Raw genomic sequence first — 7,347 nt, 5'->3', positions numbered from 1 at the left:
CTTACCATCAACTCTAACAGTCTTTCCAGTCCCCGGTGAAGAAAAGCAACATAAGAATACGATGCTGCCACCACCATGTTTGACAGTGGGGTTGGTGTTTTCAGGGTGATGTGCAATGTCTATCATACGCCAAAATAATGCTTTGCATTCTGCCCAAAATATTCTATTCTGGTCTCATATGACCAGAGCACATTGTTCCACATGTTATTTGTGTCTCCCATGTGGCTTCTTGCAAAAGCCTAACTAGCCTTTTTATGGTACAGTATTCTTTGAAAAGGGTTTTCTTACCACACTTCTATAAAGGGCATTTTTATTCAGAGTACAACTAGTTATAGTTGTCTTATTCAAAGATTGTCCCACCTTCGTTATGTATGCCTGCAGGTCATCCAATGTGATCATGGGGCTCCTGGTTGCTTCTATGATTAGTTTTCTCCTTGTTTGGCTCAAATGTTCAGAAAAAGATCATATACACTGGGAGGTGCTAAATAATACACAATGTCCCTTTAAAGCAGCTGTTTTTCACAGCTACCTGCAAGTGGGAAGCAACGGATGCTAGGCGGACCCCCTCCGATGTTGCGCTAATGAGCGTCAAAAGGGCGCAAACGCGATGCATGTGTGGAGCCGCCATTGTAGCAGTCCGACACCCGCAAATCAATCGTCCGCTGTCAACCGTGAGATTCCGCAGTGTGAAACGACACCATGACTAGAAGGAAAACACTTGTGATGCCTCCCAGTTGTTGCCAGCAACTTGGCCCGGTGGCCCCCCCACTGTGACCACGTGGTGACCCCCTGGCACTCACCTGCCACTGATACCGTGGCTAACCTGACCATTAGGGGCGGAAAATCTGCCACCTTTTTGAGTGCATACCTTGTTTACGTTTCGAAGGTCGAGCTTGTAAACTTTGGGCATTTTCTATGCGACAGGATAACGGTTCGATTCCCTCGCCACCTGTGAAAAATCCAACATATCTATCTCAGTGTTCCCCATACATAGGAAGATTCTGGCGGGCCTCCAGGGTTGAATTAGTCCCGCCAGAGTCTCATAAACTTTTATTATTAATAAATAAAATGCAATTTTTTTTTAAAATATACAAAGACCTCTTCCGACTTTGCGCTTCAGTTATCGCTAGTTCACAGCTTTTTTTGGTTCTTGCGGGTTCACTGATTTTGAATTACATTTTCCTTATTGTATCGTGCATTGTGTTCAGCGGACAGCAAATGCTAAATGGTTATGGTTATCACGGTCTGTGATAAGCTGGTGTATGCTAACAGTTTAACAGCAAGTCGATGTGCTCACCAAAAACAAACCAGAAAGCATGGTGACAACTGGTAGGTTTAGCCGCTTGTTACATTGGAAAAAAAATCCTCAATTAAATAGGACACTGAAGAGTCAGAAGAGCGCAAAGAAATAGTGATCACCAGTGAGTGCTCCGTGGATTATTATCGGGTTTGGGAAGCGGCTGTCGGGAGAGAAGCCTGCAGGCTATTGTACTGCTAGGCTAGGCAAATAACTCTCTTTAGCCACCCTTGCCAAGGCTGTGTTTTTGTAAAGACCCTGGAATGGCTACTATTAAGAGACACGCTTAAAACGCAGAGTTTAAACTCAAGGCGAGTTTGTTGACGTTCCCTTGAGCGCAGCACCATCTAATATAGGGGGTCTCCAACCGTGTGGGCACCTGGGTGCCCTCTGAGGACAGCTGAGGTGCCCACCAACCTGTTATGAAAATACCCCATTAGTGCTCATCATTGTGATTTATTTTCATAAGGGAGATACGGCTTTTGGTATGTAGATAAATGAATACAATTCTATTTCAATTCCAACAGCTGTAACAATTCACCCCACAAATTGTCTGGTTCTGTGCTGCTGGTTTGGTTAGCAAAATGTTCAGACAGGCTTCGAATCTTGAGTGAAACCTTTACTTATTATGAGGACGACCCGAACAGAGTCATCAAAGTATATTTTAGACAAGATTTCGAGCAAATTTTCATGTTTACGCAACAAAATATTTTCTTTTATCACAGTTTGCCCTCAAACAAGTTGCGGCGGTTTGATGTTTGATGTAAACAGGCGCTCACTTGCCACATTATAGGCGTGGCATATACAGTATATACCCATTATGTAATGCGGCCACCCGAAGACATAGAGTTCAAAATCTACAAAGTGAAGTCCTGACAGTATAAAAATCAGAAAGACTATTTTTTGGCCCTTGTAGAAAATGATGGGCAAGGAATAGCATCTGCTACAAAAAATTATTGCCGACAGTCTTTTGGCTATTCTTAAAGTTGGTGGAGATTAACTTCCTTTTTTGTTTTCTAGAAAAGTTTAGAACATTTAAAGCAGGGGTTTCCTAACTTGATTTACTTATAAAAGTTCGGGTTCAGATGAGGTTCCTCCTGAAAACCTCTGATATGAAATGTTACACTAGTGCACTCTTAACAAAAATTGCCACACAGATTCTAAAAACATAAAAAACAAACATAAAAAAAAGACAATGAAAATCAATCAATCATTGATAAATGAAGCCATAATTTGTGTGGGCTGCTATGTGAAAAGGGCAGTGTGTATTATCTGACCACTACATGTCGCTGGATTGTATAGTGCAACCTAAAAAAGTCTTACAAAGCACAAGGAAAAACACAACTACTGAGACTCAAAGTGACCAAAAAGCACCATTCTCTTCTCATTTTTTAAAAGAAGAACATAGAAAGGGCAAAAGGGAAAACTAATGAAAAACAAGGGAGAGAAAAGGGGAAAAAAAGAAGGAAACAAATAAAAAAAGAATAAAAAGAAAATGATAAGTAAGAAAAATAAGAAAAATGGGAGAAAGAAAAAAACAAAACAAAAGTTAGTCCAGAAAGTTAGTCCATGTAATGTAAAACGAATGCAAATGTATCAACCTAAGTATTTTAAAACATGAAAGCAATGTATATATATATGTGTGTGTTTATATATATATTTATTTTCAAGTCATGTTTATTTGTATAGTCCTTAATCACAAGGAGTCTCAAAGGGCTGCACAAACCACAGATTATTGCAAACTACAGACTATTATGACACCATCCCCCGATCTAAAACCTACATGAGGGCAAGGAAAAACTCATAAACCTCAGCATGAGGAAAATGAAGAAACCTTGATAAGTGGCAGCACATGAGATAATCCCCCTTCCATGATGACCAAGCTGCAATGGATGTTGCCATAACAAATAATACACAGATATCGTCAACATAAAATATAGGTCATTCATAAGACATAGCAGGGGTGGGCCAACCCAGTCCCCGAGAGCCGCATGTGCTGCATGTTTTGGAGGTTTCTCTCCTCAGACTCAAGTGATGCAAATGTTTAGCTTGCTAGCTTGATTATGAATGAAATGGAAAAATCCAAAAACATACAGGATATATGGGCTCTCAAGGATGGGGTTGGCCACCCCTGATATAGAATATACTGTAAGTGTGTTTTAAGCCTAGATTTGAACGGTTCCAATGAGGTTGCAGATCAAATATCAGAGGGCACCGCATTCCACAGCACCGGGGCCCGAATGGAGAACGCTCTCGAACCTGCCGATCTCTTCTGGGCTCTTCGGATCACTAGTAGACCAGCATTTTCAGATCGAAGGCTCTGGACCGGAACATAGGGGGAAATTAAACCTGAAAGATATCAGGGAGCAAGTCCATGCATGGTTTTGTATACCAATATTACCTAAAAATCACATCTAAAGCTAACATGGAGCCAATGCAGGTGGGCTAAAATCGGGGTAATGTGATCAAACTTTCTTGTCTTAGTTAAAAGCCTTGCTGCAGCATTTTGTACCAGCTGCAGCCTCTTGATTTTGAACTTCGGGAGACCAGAGAGTAGTACAGCACAATAATCGAGACGGTAGGTAACAAACGCATGAATTATAATCTCTACATCCAACTAAGACAACATAGGGCGAATTTTAGCAATGTTGCGAAGATGGAAAAAAAAACTGTTCTAGTAATATTCTCAACGTGTGTTCGAAAGGACAGATGAGAGTCAAATATGACAACTTAATTTTTGGCTGAGTCACTCTGGGTAATAATACTTTTGTCAAAATTCAGAGCAGTGTTTGAGAACAAGTCATATGGACCAATAACTCACATTTCGGTCTTTTTCTGGCGCAAGAAGTTGAGTGACATCGATCTTTTTATCTCAGTGAGGCAGGCCTCAAAATTTCCACAGTTTAGTGGGGCTGATTCCTCCATTGGAAGATATAGTTTGTGTCATCCGCGTAACGCATGACAAATTAATGTTGCTGGTCAAATAAATAATTTGAAAGTTTGAATGTTAAAAAAAAATTCCTATACACATATTGATCGTAGTTTGATTCATTTTGGATGTATTCTCAAATATGTCCCTTCTCTCTGATCTCTTCATTACACTTAACCTGTTTTTCTTGTCTCCCGCCAGTGAGCCCCTTGGAAAATCCCCCCCTATTTCCTCGCCTCCTTGCTTCCTCCTGATGTCATCTTCACATTCTGGCGGCTTGGGCTGTTTTATTCCTTTCAAAGAAAACGCCAATACCTGGAACGTCTTCAAAAGACGAAATACCCGCTCCATCTGGCGGAGGTCGAGTTATTTACGACAACCTGAATTTTTTGTTGTTTTTATGACACGGAAAGCTTCGAATTACCGCGTCATTCATCTTGAGGCTCACACGCCGTCCACGGGACGCAATTGCTATTTTTACTCCGACGAGAAGAGAAACATCTCCCCGGTTTTTTGCAACGAGGGCAGACATGCCTGGAATTGTCGCACTGATGCTTTTTCCAAAATGCAGCTGGGATGAGTATATTCAGGCAGATTGCTGGGCGCCTGAAAAAGGCCCTCGGTGGAATGGAGACAGGCCCCTGGATGGAGGCCAGCGACGGCGGGGCCATCAGGTGACACCTCGCGAAAGGCGGAGGTTAATTATGTTGGTAAACGTTAAAGAAAAATGAGTTTCTCTTTGGTGTCATCCATATTTGTGGCCACCAGGTGCAGAGCTACCCCCGCTTCCCCCTTCCCTCGTTTTTGACTAAATAAGGCATTTGGCTCTCTTGGCAGTGTCCGACTGGAGATACGATACAACCGAAGCGCTACATTGCGTTGCCTCAAAGTTGGACAATCTGGAGATCAAATTTAAATCTCTGGGGTGGAGGCAGACGTAGCAAAGGACAATTGAAAGTTAACATTTCACGAGATGTGTGTTCTAGGCCATTGGTTCTCAACTGGTCTGACTTCAGGACGCGCACAAAGACAGTTGCACTGACCCAACAGAGTGCGCCCTCCTTCACCTGTCCCAGGTAAACGCAATGCATGATACAATTATATTAATGACAACAAAGACCAAATCTATACATTTAAAAATGCGGGAATGAGTGAACCAGCAATAAACAAAGCGCGGAGGGGTCTCTGTATATCAAGTCAATCTTTTTGCCAATACTACTTCCACTAAAAAAAGTTTGGATTTAAAACAGTTCTGTGTTGTGCAACCGACTTAATTAATCAAGAAAATGTTAGTCGTAATGTTACAAAAGATACTTTTTAAAAAAAATCGAAATCTCATGTAAAACTTCTGACGTCTGTTGGCCATGCAACCTTTTCAATAGTGCATTAGTCAATTCATTAATATGTGAAAGAATTCTTTACCATTGCCAAAAAAAAACGTAACTTGATTTGATCTCAGGTTTTTGATTTGGTTGCTACACACAGAATTGATGTTACTCATTGATATTCTAAGCCATGCTCACAGACTTTGTGTGAATGCTCAGAAGATTCGATGGAACATTGTTTTTTTCCTTGAAAAAAAACCTCAAAAAGCATAATCTAGTAGACCTTGCAGATTTTCCTTGTATGTGTGTTGAAGCGTACAGTAGGCTACAAAGAAACAAACGCAGCAGGAGGCTCCTCCTTGAACACAAATGACTAGAAGCCACTTTTTGCGCTACTTTTTCAGATTTTCCCACTTGACGGCAACGCTCCACAGGGACTTAACGGGAAACAGGTGGACATCCTTAAAAAGCCGTAAGAAAACAGCCCAAAAAGCATAACAAGGCCCCTGTGGTTTCTCCCCTTAAGTGTGCCCTCATTTACCATATGTAGCTGCATATATCAGGGATATTATCATTAACGAGCAGTTCACGGGGAGGCCGCGCACGAGCCCGGCTCGGGGATCGTTTGCTTTCCCCTGCAAACCACAAGAGAGCCGGCCCGGGCAAATGTTATGCTTTGCTTGTTTCGCAGAGCTCAGTGGCCGCTATTTCCTTTTACTAGCGATGACAAATCAAGACGCGGGATAGAGTTGCGGCTAATGGCTTAACCTATGCGACATGCTTTCCCTTTTATTATGAAGACATTTCCTTCACCATGCCAAGTGATTCAGCATGCATGCCTCGACGTGTTGAGATCCATCTAAAAGAAAGGAAGTGACGAGATCCTTATTGTCCCATGAGGTGCTGATGTAAGTTCTCCATGTGGAAGGGGGGGAGTACCTGTGAGGCCCCTTCTCAAACTTTCTTATTTTCCTCATGTTGAGGTTTTGAGTTTTCCCTTGCCGGCATGTTGGTTTCAGATCAGGGGAAGGTGTCATTGTAACCTGTGTAATCCTTTAAAACATTTTGTGATTAAGGGCGTCACAAATACATATGACTTGACTTGACGTTTAAGTTGCAGGTACAGTGTTTTGCGAAAGTTTGGCCCCCAAGAACTCTTTGAAATTTTGCCATATTTCAGGCTTCAAACAAAGATAAACACCACAAACTATTTTCTAAGACTCAACAACATATGAGACACAATGGTGAAAATAAACCAAATGTATTTAACATATCATATCGTGCTAACAAATGAAAGTTTGTAACGTAATGCTTTGCAATGAGCCCAAAACTTTAAATTTTGTTCTCATCTGACTGGGGCACCTAGTTTTGCATATTATCTTTGCATACCTGTCAACCTGTACGTTTTTGCCGTACAAATTACGATTATTATGCATTTTAAGACGTGTACGACGTACAAGAAAGTCTTTACTGAAAAACGCAAATTTGTCAATTATGGGTACCATCCGGTAAACACCGACTATCATGAAACGGCAATTCAATCAAGTCTAATGAGTTCGCCGTTGTAGCCTCTATCTCAGTATGTTTTTTTTCGTTGCAAACAAAGCGAGCGGTTTGATGCTACTGTGCGCATGCGTCTGCCGCCTGGGGATTTCCCATCATGCATCATTCCGAAAAAAAAAAAATATGGTGTAAGATTATTTTGTATTTTGTAAGGGAAAATACGACCGTTTGTACGGGCATGGAGCCGTGGAGGTTGACAAGTATATCTTTGTCTCCCATCTGGCTTCTTTGGG

The 7,347-nt window shown here is 41.5% G+C and overlaps 1 long non-coding RNA gene across 2 annotated transcripts in view; it reads right to left on the bottom strand.

Annotated features, from left to right (window-relative positions):
• Positions 1-867: 867 nt before the first annotated feature.
• The window catches only part of LOC148366145 (uncharacterized), a 35,410-nt gene continuing 28,930 nt past the window's right edge, over positions 868-7,347 (bottom strand). For both annotated transcript variants that reach the window (XR_015850548.1, XR_015850549.1), the window contains one exon: positions 868-949. This is a non-coding gene — a long non-coding RNA (uncharacterized LOC148366145). The remainder of the gene's footprint in view (positions 950-7,347) is intronic.

The sequence above is a fragment of the Urocampus carinirostris genome, chromosome 5 (assembly GCF_059441175.1).
Source record: "Urocampus carinirostris isolate Australia breed hairy pipefish chromosome 5, RoL_Ucar_1.0, whole genome shotgun sequence".
Taxonomy (NCBI): domain Eukaryota; kingdom Metazoa; phylum Chordata; class Actinopteri; order Syngnathiformes; family Syngnathidae; genus Urocampus; species Urocampus carinirostris.
The sequence above is the reverse complement of the archived record's forward strand: the minus strand, read 5'-3'. Positions and strand labels throughout refer to the sequence as shown.